We start from the raw sequence: 16,801 nt of genomic DNA, 5'->3' as shown, positions 1-16,801 counted from the left end.
TTCAAAATTATATATCCTTTGATTTTATATTTGAACAACTTCGTTATTTCGAAATATCCTTTCTGAGGAGCTGTAACGTGTAAACCTTGATGGTATGACTATGTCATGTGGTGAGAAATTCACCATGAACAAACCATGTAAGTGCTAAGCACACCCTTCGTGTGGTGCCAAGACAAGTGTCTTCGGTGGCATGCAACTACATTGAATTGTTCGCTTGTGATGAATTTCGCGCAAAGCTACACGAGGTTTATTGCGCTAAATTAGCAGTGAAAGATAGAACGAAAGCCAGCTAGTCATCACCATCCACCACCATGTTTAGTTGGACGGGGATTCGAACCCGCAACTTGCGAATCGAGCACTTTAACCACCTGACCATTCCAGACCATCTACATTGAATAAGAAAAATAACCTTATTTAAGTGTATTTAGTTTGCCATAATTACTGAAAACACCCGTATCTGTTTTGTGTATTTATATAACTATATACGCTACCATTAATTAAAGTTTCCTGGCATCACGAAAACTTTATCGTACTTTCCTCGGGGAGGCTTGGATAATTGAGAAAGTCTCCATACAGAGAAACGAATCGATTCTGCTGAATAATAAGTTCACTTCTTTCCATAAAACAATGACAATCTTTTGATCTCTTGTGTACTTGCTGAGTTGGGTGGAAAAACAGAAAGGCCGAACTAATTACTAGCGATAACAGTTCCAGTTGTACTTCTAATACACTCGACTATTTTTTGTAAAATATATACATGTATAGAATAATAAATAAGTAACCTAATCCAAAAATACTTAATTTCAACTTTCAAAAATAAAATTCCTTTCACAGGAGAAAATATTCTCTTAAATTACATAATTATTTTGCTACTTTTGAAATGGTATGATAACACTTATATCTGGCAATCAAAGGTTTGATTTCGTGCAGAGCTATACGAGAGCTATCTGTGTTAGCAGTCCCTAATTTAGTAGTATAAAACTAAAGGAAAAGCAGGTAGTCATCACCACCCACTACAGGTCTACTCTTTTATCAAATAATAGTGGTATTTACTGTCACATTATAATACCTTCACGGTTAAATGGTCCAATATTTTTGGTGTGAGAGGGATTCGAACCCTGGATCTTCAGATTATGAGTCGAGTGCCCTAACCATCTGGCCATGCCAGGCCTGGTAATTAAACGAGCACACAAAAAAAAACATACAGGACAGCTTTCTATCGAACATATCTGATCGATTTTTATATGATGTTTGTTTGTTGAAGTACAAGTTACATTATGGGCTGTCTGTGATATGCCTACCGAAAATATTGAAATATGCCATTCGCATTATAAACCCTCACACTTACTGCTGAGCCATTAGGGCCCAACGAAGTTTGGTTTGGTTTGGTTTGGTTTGAATGTCACACAAAGCTACTCGAGGGCTATCTGCGCTAGCCGTCCCTAATTTAGCAGTGTAAGACTAGATAGAGGGGAGACAGATAGTCATCATCACCCACCGCCAACTCTTGGGCTACTTTTTTGCCAACGAAGAGTGGGATTGACCGTCACGGCTGAAAAGCCAAGAATACTTGGTGTGATGGGGATTCGAACCCGCGATCCTCAGATTACGACAAGTGCCTTATCCACCTGGTCTTGTTGGACCACCCAACGAAGTAAATTTGATTTATTGGTTTGTTGTTTAGCATTTACTGGCGCAAAACTACTCGACATTCTGCACCAAACAACCAGTAAAAAAATAAAATAAAGTAAAATCATTATAAAATGAAAAATGAATCAATGGAAAATTAAGTAAACTTTAAACAACAAGTAAAAACGTAAATAAAGTAAAACGATCAATGATCTTTGAAAATTTAAAAACATTGGTAAGGTGGACAGTGTCATCATCGCCACTGTCCAGCATCAGAGGTAAATCCATGTTAAAACAATGTCTAAAATATTTTCGTCGCTCGCAGTCGTAACGACGGCACGACAGTACAATGTGGGCTATTGTGACTTGAGTGTCAAACAGATAACACATTGGTACATCAGTCCTAAATAAAAGAAAAGAATGAGTTAAAAAACTGTGACCAATGCAGTGCCTAGCCAGGACAACTTCCTCCTTCCAATTCTTACTGGAAGGAAGATGGCCAAAGTGCAACAAAAGACTTGATGTGGAAAGGCTTGTTATCACGTCGTTCACTGGAAGTCGGCTGCTAACTGGCGCGGATCTGAACCTTGAATACAAGATTATAGTCCATGTATGAAACAGACACGATAGTGACAGCGCCACAGCAGACAGTCTTACCTGCGATGTCAGCGAACTCGTTTCCGCGAATATCAACGTAACCTGGTATCCACAAAAACTAGATAGAAATAGATGATAAAATGAAATGGGCCAATCGATTTCGAATATCGACGAGAACAAGATGAGAACTAACGTGAAGCGATTCCAAGGCCAGTAGAGAGCTAAGCCAATCGGCATAAATAGTACAGTTCGTGTACTGCATGGCATCTACATAATCTATGGTAAGAGAAATGGCATACAGTTCGACAGTGAATGCAGAAACTGCAGAGGGGATTCTGTGTACAACCACTGAATCACAACAAAAAATGGCAGAGCCCACAAAGTCACCTGATTTCGAACCATTTGTATAAAAGGGAATGGAAGGATGGTCGGAAAGGTGTTTGGCAAATAGAAGACAGTACTTTCAATCGGGAGTATTCACCTTCTTTGGATGACTCAAAGAAAGGGGGTGGTAATAAGCCATGTTGGGATGGTCTGACCTGTGGATACAGCAATATTATCCAAGGACAGACCCAACTCATCCAACTGTGCCTGAATACGAAGGCCAAAAGAAACATTGGCAGACCATCTCTTTTCAAAAAACATGGCTTACTGAGGAATCAAAACACCACCTCAGGTGGGATGCTGTAGTAAGGATTGAAGTTTTGAATCATACGGTAAAGACAGTTGCAAACAACGGAAGTGTAGAGAAAGTTCATGAGACCCAGTGTAACAAACTCTGGACTGGAGAAGTGTGGAAAACCCCTGTGCATAACCAGAGCTCTTGATGGTGAACAGGGTCCAACATCTTCAAGGCCGCGTCCTGGCAGAGCATTAGACCAGAGACTTATAGTCCAGTTTCCCTTGAATGAGGCCACGATAGATCTTTAGTATAGAACATCAATCCACTCCCCAAGAGGTGAAAGATAGGACACAGAGGATGTCCAATACTCTTGTACACTCAACAAGTAGTTGCTTGATGTATAAAATTAAAGTCAGCTTACGGTCAAATATAAGCTTTAAGAACTTTGCCTCGGGGACCACAGATAACACAACTTCTCCAAGACGGAGTTTAAGATTAAAGTGAATACCTCGTTTGTAGCAGAAGTGCATGCAAACGGTTTCAGAGAAAGAAAAGGTAAAACTGTTTGCTGTGGTCCACTTCAGCAAACAATTGAGAGCAGTCTGTAGTTTCTGGTCAATAAACCTCATACTCGACGACTGACACGAGATATGGAAGTCATCGACATACAGACCATTTACAACTGTAGGGGGAGTCGACCATTGATGACATCAATCTTTATAATGAAAGGTGTGACACTCAAGACACAGCCATGAGGGACACCAAGTTCTTGTGGGAAAGAACTGGAATGTGTCAAACCCACATGGACCTGGAATCGCCTGTCCATTAAAAAATGTTTAATAAAAATGTGTAAATAGCCACTCAACCCATATGAATGGAAATCTTGCAGGATGCCATACCTCCACGTAGTATCATAAGCTTTCTCAAGGAAAAAATACAGAAACATATCACTTGAGAAAGACTTCCATAATTGACGTTTCAACTCGAATCAAGTGGTAGAGCACTGTCGTCGGAACCCGCTCTGGGTGAGCAAGAGGACGTTGTTTGCTTTGAGGAACCAAACAAGACGAGCATTAACCATCTTCTCCAAGTTCCTACAAAGACAGCACGTCAAAGCAACTGGACGATAGTTTGTAGGAATAGTGGGAGCCTAGAGGACAGTAGCAAGGTGCTGAGCTTCAGAAAAAAAATTATCCAACCAGATCCAGTTAAATATAACCAGAAGAACAGCAACAGAGGCAGGATAGAGATGGCATAGCATCTCATAGTAAATATAATAAGGTCCAACTGATGTACTATCAGATTGATGAAGAGCAAGCTTGAATTTTATCAGTGTAAAAGGACAAGTATATTCATAAAGACTATCTGCTGTACCTCTTTTTCCTTCACCCACCTAGAGCATGAACCAAAGTAAGATGGGTGAGAGCCGCTCACAACAATTAACAAAAAAAAGTACATTTCGCACTCGTAAGCATCATGCTCCTTGTAGCCACAACGAACACACGTTAAGGAACCACGACATGATGTCTTTGAGTGACCAGACCGTTGACATTGGAAGCATCCGAGAGGATTTGGAATACATGGCCGTAATTTGTAATTTGGATAATCTACTTTGATGGTAGCAGTGAACGTCGTGGTGTAAGCGTCAAAATAAAGATATTGATCGGCATCATAATTCTATCTTTGCGAGTGGATATACGCCTCAATGCAAAAAACTCCTTGGGTGGAAAAACAAGCAAGGATCTTGACTCGGGGATGTTCTTCAAATCCCTCTCAACAATAACTTGTCGTGACGAATTCAAAGTAGCATGGGAAGTAACCTCAATGGGTATATCCCCAATGGTCTTCAAATGCAAGAGCAGTTCACTGTATTTTGAAGAAAGTGTTTCACCAAGATGTCCCCAAAACGTAACTTTTGGATTGACTTAGAAGATACAGCAAGCTCTTCTTGTCCATTCTGAATAAAAAAGGAAGATATTTACCCTAAAGATTTGTCTGAAAAAGAATGTAATATCAGGTGTTGGTACCCTTGAGATTCTTGTGAAATGCTGTACGTTTAAACCACATGTTAACTAGACACATCCTATGCTGAGTCCAAGCCGATCTCCCTCTGTCTGCAGGTAAGATCAAAAAAGAGATTTTGTTTCATAGAAAGACCATTTGTTCATTCAAGTTAACCCGTTCTTCAACACCAAAGTTTTAATAATTTTATTTTAAATGTGCTAAATTTGCTTACTCTGTTAATGAAACTTGACAGTAGGCATGGGAAACCTGAGTGATACGTCAGGTAGCGCCAGGTGGAAGAAGACAAGTCGCTGTGGCCGGTGCTACAAGCGTTCGTTTGTTTTGAGAAGAGAGAGAATCGTTTATGACTTAGCTCGTACTAGGCCGGGCATGGCCAGGTGGGTTAAGGCGCTCGATTCGTAATCTGAGGTTCACGGGTTCGAATCACCGTTTCAGCCGTGGGGACGTTATAATGGGACGGTCAATCCCACTTTTCTTTGGTAAAAGAGTAGCCCAAGTGTTAGCGGTGGGTGGTAATGACTAGCTGCCTCCCCTTTAGTCTTACACTGCTAAATTAGGGATGGCTAGTGCAGATAGCCCTCGTGTAGCTTTGCGCGAAATTCAATAAACAAACAGTTCGTACTAATTAAAAAACATTTAAGTTGTTCATTTTTAAGGAAACCTCTCTCTAATATGGGTATATTATAGCTCTGTTATAGAGAGAGGTTTCATTTCTCAGACGCTGATACAGATGTTTTTTGTTTTCTGCTGTACGGCATTATACTCTTTTTGGAACCTTATGTAGAAGATTCATTCGTAAGAGATTGTCATATTTAAAATTTTAAGTTTTGAACTTAAAATTACTGGGGATGATTAGAAATAAATATTCCTCTGTAACCTGCCCGTGGTTGTAGAAGTATTTGGCGAATTGCGCTTGAAACAAAGTATTTGAGATAAAATGCCGCCGCACGAGTCAGAATGCCCAAGAAGCCTAAAATTTTGGGTACTGTGTCACCAACAAAATTTTAAGGAAGTTTCCCTAAGAACAAACACCCTTAACGAGGGTAATTAGGGTCGAAGAATCAAATGACATAAAATTTTAGGCAGTGAAGTTTTATTTTGATACTTTTTTTTAAATTTCGCACAAAGCTAATATAGGACTATCTGCACTAGCCGTCCCTACTTTAGCAGTGTAAGACCAGAGGGAAGGCAGCTAGTCATCACCACCCACCGCCAACTCTTGGGCTACTCTTTTACCAACGAATAGTGGGATTGACCGTCACATTATAACGCCCCCACGGCTGAAAGGGTGAGCATTTTTGGCGCGACGAGGATACGAACCCGCGACCCTAAGATAAATTAAAGTAAAATCAAGCAATGGGAACAAACCTGCGCTACCAACGAGATTTATTTATTTATGTTTTCATTTGATAAAATAAAGTTGGTTATGTAGCCAAAAACGAAAGGGTTATACTAGGTTAATTAATAATTAAATTTATATTTATCTGTGTCAGTTATTTACTTTTTATTCTAACAATAAACTACAATGTCAAGTAAACAATCATATTTTTTGTTTTATTGTTTTCGCATGCTGTAAAAGGTCTCTGTTGGCGAAGTAAATAACTTTGAACTTTAGCGCCATCTAGTAAAGCCTTTATGTTTCATTTCTTTAAGAATATATTCTCACCAGCAACAAGGGTAACCACCACTGAAAGTTTAACAATATTTATCATTAAACGATAGACGTTATTTACGAGTAAATTCTTGTCGTTATGGTTAAACTGTTTTCAACAAGGACATATGACGAACATAAAACTATTATTTTTATCTTTTGTACCCTTGGAAGCAGTTAATTGAAATATATATATACACCATGCCATTATAAGAGCGTATTTTCGAAGTACTTAGAGCCAAGTAACTGTTCTGCAGCACCAACTGATAACTCTCTTTTTATAGAGTGCCTACACTTTATAATATGCCTAACCTAATAATTTACCATGTTCAATATAGCTTGCTGACGATGGAAAATATATATTTCGAAGCGTCCAAGAATTTAATGTTTCTTACTGAACATGCACGTGTCGAATGTCAGTTGTTGCTGCCGTTGTCCTATTATTTATCATGAAACAACATTAATTACAAAATTAAAACGTGGAAGCAGATCATGTAACACATATATATATATATATATATTACTATATTAGTTGCAGCCAAAGGTTATTCTTTTACAACGGTAAGTCTGAGATTATAACACGAAACATCAGGTTACAATGCTCGCGATGGCTAGAGCACAGACAGATAGCTAATTGTGTAGCTTTGCACACGACAATAAACAGGTATATTTTTAAAGCTGAAATCTACTTAACAATACTTTAAAAGAATAACACATTTCTGGGGCATCATATTTGAATGAAGTACATTACTAGTAAAATGTCCACAATTCTCGACTTGATATGAGTCATTATAACTGTTAGTGGTAAACAATAATTACCTGAAAAGAAAAACAAAACAAAATGCAGTCCAGTAAATAACGTAGAAGAATGTCAATATGAGACCCTTAAAAATCTTCGCTAAGGACAATGGAATTTTTATTAACTGGTAAAATCTCTATACAGTGGTATTCTATATAATAAAATTATCAATGGGACTCCGTTAAGACCATGAGCCATGGGGCTGAGCCATCTCTAACCCCTACCTAAAAACATCGCTGACTCTATACCGTATATTTCACGATGAAAAAGTGTTAAATAATGATGTACAATACGGTGAATTAGTAACTGATCTACATAATTAAATTTTATGTCGGGATTTATAGAAATAAGGTCACAATGTAAGTCCTTGGCCTGGCATGGCCAGATGGTTAAGGCGCTCGACTTGTAACCTGAGGGTCGCGGGTTCGAATCCCCGTCGCACCAAACATGCTCGCCCTTTCAGCCGTGGGGGCGTTATAAAGTGATGGTTAATCCCACTATTCGTTGGTAAAAGAGTAGCCCAAGAGTTGGCGGTGGGTGGTGATGACTATCTGTCTTCCCTCTAGTCTTTCACTGCTAAAATAATAGCTGCTACCATAGAGCTTTAGTGTAGCTTTGCGCGTAATTCAAAACAAAATAAACCTATCAGCAGTTCAAAATTAGAGGCGACAACAAATAGCCTCAACCTTTGTAATTGTTTGTTATGACTCATTAAAACTGAAACACATAAATTAAATTGGGAACTTCACTTATGCTATAGATTTTCTTTCTATCTATCTTGTTATCATTGTTTTTCTGCAATAACAATTAATTTTAGAAACAGTTTATGTAGTAACAGTGCGTGTATGTATCCGTACTGGATGTACTTAAAAACAAATATTATCTCACATCACAATCGACTGGTATTTAACTTACTCTCAACTACAGTAAGAGAGGAATAACTTAGTACTCGATTTGTCTTTCTCATCTGTAAAATTAAGAAACCTGATTTATGTTGCAGTTTTAAGAAGGTCCAATAGTTCCACAATGGGTGCGTTACTGACTGCCTTGAATAAATGTGACAACAATTGACATCAGAAAAGGAGAAACAAAGAGTCTGTAAAGGACACGCTATTAAGGGTATAAACTCTAAGCAAAGATTCTTTAGTATTTTTAACGTGGTCATATGAATTGGAAAATATTTTTCTTATTTTGTTTGTTTGTTTTCAATAACACTGCGACGACAACAACACCCTGAGAGAAATTTTCTCCGTATAGAGAGAAATCAGTGCTCGGATCTGATACCAATACCTATCATAACAAATTCATCGTCATTTCTATATATATATATATTTATTTAAAGGAAGATAATGGGTAATTATTGTAATTATGCTGGTTTCCGTGGGAAAAGTAAATGATTGATTATTCTACCTTATTATATGTTTGCTTTAAATAATTAATTGATGTATATGTATATGATCTGTGTTCTTTTAAGTACTTTCGTCCTTGGTATGCTTCAGTCAGTTCTAGTTCTGTTATTCATAGAAAGAACTTTAGAAAACTTTACTAAATAGAGTTACGAGACCAATTTAAAATGTTGAGCTCTCGAAAAGTCTAAACATGTAAATCTTTCTATAATACCAACTTATAAAAATTCAGGCCGGGGATGGCCAGGTGATTAAGGCACTCGACTTGTAATCTGAGGGTCGCAGGTTTGAATCCCCGTTGCACCGAACATGTTCACCCTTTTAGCCATGAGGGCGTTATAATGTGGTGGTCAGTTCCACTATGCGTTGGTAAAAGAGTGACCCAAAATTTAGTGGTGATGACTAGCTGCCTTCCCTCTAGTCTTACACTATTAAATTAGGGACGGCTAGCGCAGATAGCCCTCGCGTAGCTTTACGCAAACTTCAAAACAAACCAAACCAATATAAATTCGATAACAAAAAATGTAGAGAAAAATAAATTTTATAGAACTTACGAGAGGGGAAATTATCTTCAGAATTTAGACAACCATGATCAATATATATCACAGTCAAAGTCATCACAATGTATGATCATATACACTGCAATCTCATGTCCTGGATATAAACTAGTTCTTAAACGTAATTGTTCATGAGTTCGAAATACCCAGTTGATGATTAGATATCCAGTAGTTGCCGAGTCGCATCTTGACAAGCCTCTTCGAAGCATTTGACACATGTTGGACACATTAAAACATTGAACTCAGACTTACGTTTCACATTTTTGAACAAAATAACGTATTTAAGATTGAATCTAATGTTATGTATTTCTCTACCCTAATGAAATAGGTTCTGTACAATATAAAACACAGATAAATTCAAATTTTGACTCCCAGATGTGAAAAGTTGAGACACTTTTTACTTTTGCCATTTTCACTGATATGATTGTTGGTCAGAAATAGATTACATTAAGTTACTATATAGTTGTTGAAATTCATTATAAACCCATGGCAATGTTTCCTGAAGTAGGGTTTATAGTATCATGATAATTTGATAACACATTACTAACAAACTGAGTTTTTCACTTATGATTGGACTTGAAGCTAAGCAAGTAAAAGGATGTTGTAATTGGTAATCCTTTTTAAACCGCAGTTCCCAGTTTGCTCCTGAAGAATAAAGGTCCACCTTCAAAAATGTTCAAGTTATAGGTTTTTTTACCATTTTGTATCAAGGCTTCTTAAACCAACGTATTTTTCTGACATCATACATATTATTATATACAATAAGATTTGTTTTACATGCTCAGAACCAGCCTCTCATGAAGTAAAATAAATAATTTAATAACCATATAGTAGTGTATCAGAATTGGATAAAATGTATCTTTTGGTGCAAACAGAGCTGTATTTTTTACTTTCTGATTTATTAATAGAAGATAGTTTTTCATATCCTAATATATTTTTCGATCGTTCGTCATTGTTATAGAATGCCGAAATGGAAGAAAAGTATCTGAGGTTTTGCTGTTCACTGAAGAGAAATTTAAACTCTCACGGTTGATGAAAAATCACAGGAATCCATTTAATTTTATAACAAGACTTTCCATCTTCATGTAAGTATCCACAGTTCTTAGGTTCACCAATGGCCCACAGTGTATTTTAATGTATATCAAGCTCGTTTGTAAATTCACAAAAATAACTCTGTAGAGGTGGATCATTGTTCTATCTGAAATATACAAAATATTGTCTATGTTGTTGTGCAATTCAGACAAACCAAATGCCTCTAGCGTGTGAATGTGGTACAATTTCAGACAAGTGTGAGTCCTCGTAAAAAATCACTAGATATATGTTTTTATTTTTTTATCTTTTTGAGATATATACTCCCACTTGTGTCTCCAATAAAGAGCAATACTTTCTCATTAACTAGTGTAACATCTGTTACAATCTTGGTATTCGTTTTCATTAACGAGTAATCCTGGTTAACAGATGTCACAATGGTCAGTTGTAATTTGTCCTCAGACATATCTCAGTGACACCAGAAAGAATTAAGACAGTTTCATAAATGACCTTCTGCCTGGTGTGAATTCTATGTTTTCAGGATTAGTTTCACACCACCTTTCTCATCATGATGTAACACAGTAGAGAGCTGTCTTGAACTTTTCTATTTTATTTTCAAAAACATATCAATGTTTAAAAAAACTTTATAGAAATGTTGGAAAAATGATAAATTTCATGAATTTGTATTGTCTTATAACCACACTCGACAGCCTTTTTCACCCCTTTGGTAACCCACGTGATGACAAAAGCCCTCTCATTATTTGAGGGATAGCATAGGGCAGCATTCTTAAATTCACACACGTGTTATAAAAAGGGTAAATTAATTTCTCATCACTTCTCAGAGGTAAAACAGGATGGTAGAATTTTGGGAAAACTAGAAATTTACACTTGAAAAAATTAAAGGGCCCGGCATGGCCAGATGGTTAAGGCGCTCGACTTGTAACCTGAGGGTCGCGGGTTCGAATCCCCGTCACACCAAACATGCTCGCCCTTTCAGCCGTGGAGCGTTATAATGTGACGGTCAATCCCACTATTCGTTGGTAAAAGAGTAGCCCAATAGTTGGCGGTGGATGGTGATGACTAGCTAGCTGCCTTCCCTCTAGTCTTACACTGCCAAATTAGAGACGGCTAGCGTAGATACACCTTGTGTAACTTTCACGAAATTAAAAAACAAACAAAATTAAAATAGTTTTGAATATCAGAAAATGTTGGTATAATGATTATGAGATATCCAATTTGAGACTCACAGTATTTGTTTATGGATATAGAGATATAAAATCAATGCACTTGATCTTTCCTTTCTTCTTTATATCATCTCGTGCCACTAACTCTCTCTCCATAGAAGTATTTGAAACATCCAGATGTAAAACTATTGTATGATCCCTAAGAAAACTGTCTAATTTTAGATTTGTAGTTTTCATCTTTTTAAATTCATATTTCTATATAAATATTACCTTATACCTCAGAACTTCCGGGTTTTGATTCCTATCCAATGTAATTGCATGGAATTATTTAAAACGACATTCGTTGTACCAGGGCTGTAAGAAATACCACGTCCATGATAGAAACACCCATAAAACCCATATACTGTGTTACGCTTCTTACAGAAGCCATTAACAGTGTAACTTAAGATTTTAACCTCATTAAGATATTATTTAATATTAACATACATAGACTGCTGCATGTAATTTATTCACTGTATGTTTACCTCATCACTACAGTTATTAGATATATTGTATTCATAGTTAGGCACAAGAGCTATAGATTATGATGGTATAAACAAACTTACTCTTACTGCAGAATCAACAGTCATCTAACTGAGATGTCAGTACTTGAATTGGATTCAGCACTGATCGAATCAAAAATGATATTTTGTCAAGATCAGACCGACAATACCTAATGAGATAAAATAAACAATGCATGTCTTTCAATAAACTTTAATAAAGCGTGATTTTCACAATTTATCGTCATAAAAACAGTCTTTTTAGGAATACACAGATTTCGGTTTTTAAGAACATGCTACTGTACATATAATAATTTTAAATAAACTATTTTTAAAAGAAGATAAATATTACTGATGCATTTTATCTTTAAAGTCAAAGATGTATCCGTCCTTTCGGCTCTGTTTGTGTCAATCCAAAAAAGTTCTCTTTGATGGGTTTTGTCTTGGTATCTGGTGAATGGAATCTCATATTGGGTACAGAGCCTTGGTACCTTTCGTTTAATTTTGTGATAAATAGATGATAAATATATTTTTCTTTTCAATAAATTAAAATGTTTAGGAGACAATGATGATTCCATAGGAATTAGATCAGAACTTTCAATAACTTTAATTTCAAGGCTTTTAACAATTAAAACCACTATATTTTTGTCATTCATAACAATTTCAGGTTCTATCCTTTAACAGACAAAATAATTTAAAATGAAATGATCACCAAATCCACTTAATGAATTACAACTGTGTAATTCTCAGGTTTCTCAGAAAATAAAAACTCACGGTTTTCTTTCTCTACAATCGTGGACCACACATTAATTCACTTCGTGAGTTCTAATTTTCTTATTAGCTGTTCTGTAACAGGATCATGCAATTTGCAGAAATGGAATCGCGAATTTCACTTGTACAGCAGTACTGCGATAACTATTAGATTTATTAATGTACCCTCTCAGCAGTACTGCGATAACTATTAGATTTGTTAATGTACCCTCTCAGCAGCACTGCGATAACTATTAGATTTATTAATGTACCCTCTCAGCAGTACTGCGGTAACTATTAGATTTGTTAATGTACCCTCTCAGCAGTACTGCGGTAACTATTAGATTTATTAATGTACCCTCTCAGCAGTACTGCGGTAACTATTAGATTTATTAATGTACCCTCTCAGTAGTACTGCGGTAACTATTAGATTTATTAATGTACCCTCTCAGCAGTACTGCGGTAACTATTAGATTTATTAATGTACCCTCTCAGCAGTACTGCGATAACTATTAGATTTGTTAATGTACCCTCTCAGCAGTACTGCGATAACTATTAGATTTATTAATGTACCCTCTCAGCAGTACTGCGGTAACTATTAGATTTGTTAACGTACCCTCTCAGCAGTACTGCGGTAACTATTAGATTTATTAATGTACCCTCTCATAAACTGGTAAAATTTCATTAAATATCATGAGTGTCTTCCAAACAAGCAATGACGGTTTTATAATTTTGTGTTTTTTACTGAAACTATGTTATTTTGCTACTGCAATTACTTTTGTTCGAATTATTAACAAATCGAATGCAAGGTGATCTTCATTTTAAGTATAAAAATACTCTTTTCCATTTTGTGGTTTTTATATTTCATTTGCATAATCTGTGGAGCCTCCTAAAAGAATACCAAACGTTTTTAAACATGTAATGCATACTTTGGGATGGTAATTTTTCTTAATATATTGCCAATTTCTGTGGAATGTTAACTATAGAATTTGAAAACTGAAATAGGGCATTTAGTACCAAAATAGAACAGCAAAAAATATTTTCGAAAGAGTTTTTATTTATTTTAAGCACAAATACTTCAATTTTTAAGATTTTTTGAAAACTGCAGTTTTTAGCTACATTTTCTGGTAAAGTTCATCTTTTCCAATCTTTTTTTTTTTTGCTTTTTCCTCATCTTTTCATAAATATAAATGAACAATTCTTTTACAGTTTTTTTTTTTTGGATGAATACTTATGTTGACCTTCGAACAAGTACAGAATTCATAATGAAACATTTCCTTGGACTCGTCCTTCAGCTGTTTGATTTTCTTTTTCTGTTTTTTTTTTATTTTCTTCTCATCAGGGAACTCTGATAGAGTTTGCCTTCTTTATCATCTCACATCTTTCCAGGACCACTACACAGCTTACTAGTTGTTTGGAATTCATCACAAAGCTACACAATGGGCTATTTGTGCTCTGCTCACTAAGGATATCGAAACCCGGTTTCTAGCGGTGTAAGTCCGCAGACATTCCGCTGTGCCACTAGAGGGAAGCACAATATAGCATGCATTTGGTACAACAGTTGCATTTGCATCAAGAATATCACTAGTCATATTTGAAAGCACATTTGCTGCTCTTTTTTAGTTTGCAATGAAGGCGCTGATTGCTGAACGAATTCAAGTCTTGTAGAATGTCGGTGGAATTTCAGAAGATTCATGAAGACACCAAATTTAGTTCCGTTGAGATAATCAATGTTAATAAATGTAACCATTTTTTTTTTTTGGCTTAATTAGACCCTTGGGACCGCAAACAAGTTTCTACCCTAAAGGTATGCATCGCGTGTAAAGGTAACTTTTTATATTTTATTTTTCATATTCTCTACCATATCATTAATTCTAATTATTATCATCAGTATGCAATGAAACAGAATAATTAACACCAGGAAATAGAGAAATAAATATATTTTAATTTTTAAATATATTATTAAAGAATTTCCTTTTGTTCAGTTTGTGGTTTAATTCTTTTCCTTTTCCACATATACTTAATTTTCAATGTTTTAGTTTCTTTTCTTGTCTTATTCATCTCGATACAAGCCAATAGTGCCTTAAAGATGCACTAGAATTTCTTTTGGTGGCATGTGCAGCCTTTTGACAAACTTTTGGTTCAGTGAGTAATAATATCGTGAGCCATGAGAATGGACGTGAAGTATGAGATTTATTTGAAACATGTTTAAACCTTTTAATTGTGCGTTGAAAATCACACCTAATACATGGGAGCCATTTAAATGCTTTTCTGTGCAAATCACTGGACTACGTTTAAAATTTAATTAAACTTGTTTAATATCAATGTATGTGATAATATTGTAATACGTCTTATGTAATATCAATGTGATAATATTGTAATACGTCTTATGTAATATCAATGTGATAATATTGTAGTATGTCTTATGGAATATCAATGTATGTGATAATATTGTAATACGTCTTATGACTCCAAGGTGTATTTTATCTCAATTTTGAGTTCTTTGTTACAAAATAAACACTTATAAACTACTCAAAACTTCAAATGTATTGTTATGTAACCAATGACATGTGAAAAATCCCTAATTTGATTCTCCGTATCTTCAGTAAGACAATGGTAATAGAGTAGAGGTACATCCAGGCCCGGCATGGACAGGTGGGTTAAGGCGTTCGACTCGTAATCTGAATGTTGTGGGTTCGATTCCCCGTCGTACTAAACATGCTCGCCCTGTCAGCCGTATATGCGTTATAATGTGACGGTCAATCTCACTATTCGTTGGTAAAAGAGTAGCCCAAAAGTCGGCGATGGGTGGTGATGACTAGCTGTCTTCCCTCTAGTCTTACATTGCTAAATTAGGGACGGCTAGCGCAGATAGCTCTCGTGTAGCTTTATGCGAAATTAAAAAGAAAAAACAAACAAAACTTCCAAGGTATTCTGAATGAATGCTGTTAATACAAGTAATACATATTTTTTTCAACTTTTGACAGCTGCCATGCCAACCTTCATCAATTTATTTAAACTTTGTCCCTTTCACGCAGACGTTACGCACATGTGTACATAATAATTAGAAAATCAACCAATGATTATCTTGAAATTGACAGCACGTCTTCTTCACAGAGTATATGACACTGATTATAACATCATTAGCTGGCTGATCGACTTTAGCACTTATGGTTGTTACGTAAATATGTTGATGTTAGAAATACAATGTAAATTGTATTTAGGCCTTACTATTAGATTTTAGTTAGAGAAAATAAGTGTAAAATTACTGAATGAAATACGTTTATTTGTTTGAAATTCAGCACAAAGTTACACAATGGGCTATCTGTGCTCTGCTTACCACAGGTATCAAAACCCAGTTTCTAGCATTCCACGTCTGCAGACACGTTGTTGTGCTGCTGGGATGCTAAGTATATCAACATTAATACAGTTATTTGTTAAAAGTATTAGATAAACACTTTACCCCAGCTTCATTGTCGTTGAATGGATGTTTCATTCCTCGAAATCTCTGGCTGTTTCTCATAGTGCATGGTTACTCTCTCTCAATCTCAGTAGACAGAATATAAGCCGCTTTTCAAGCTTTTTATTGCACGCCTAAAGTGATAGTTTTATAAAACACGTGGAATTTTGTTTTAACTTGTATTTACATACGATGGAGAGTGTTGTTTCTGCACTCTATAATTAGATATCGTGGGTTCACGAAACGACACCTACAATTATCATCCATCATCATGATTGTTGATAACATGAAAGTAAGCTCCACGTTTGTTTTTACACCTCAAACAGAACGTTGACAGCATTATGTTTCACTGTATAGCTGTTTTTCATTATTCTCATTACATACAGAACTGTTATTTTTTAAAACTGTGAGTAAACTTTATGACAATGCTTTTTAACTGTAGTTATCGCCAAGTATTGTCAATAACCGACATCATGTCACCAAAATATGTCATTGCTTACCAAAATTCAATATAGTTGATCCATGTAAAATGTGAACATGCTACAATTATTGT

Source organism: Tachypleus tridentatus, chromosome 6 (assembly GCF_004210375.1).
Source record: "Tachypleus tridentatus isolate NWPU-2018 chromosome 6, ASM421037v1, whole genome shotgun sequence".
Classification (NCBI taxonomy): domain Eukaryota; kingdom Metazoa; phylum Arthropoda; class Merostomata; order Xiphosura; family Limulidae; genus Tachypleus; species Tachypleus tridentatus.
The sequence above is the reverse complement of the archived record's forward strand: the minus strand, read 5'-3'. Positions refer to the sequence as shown.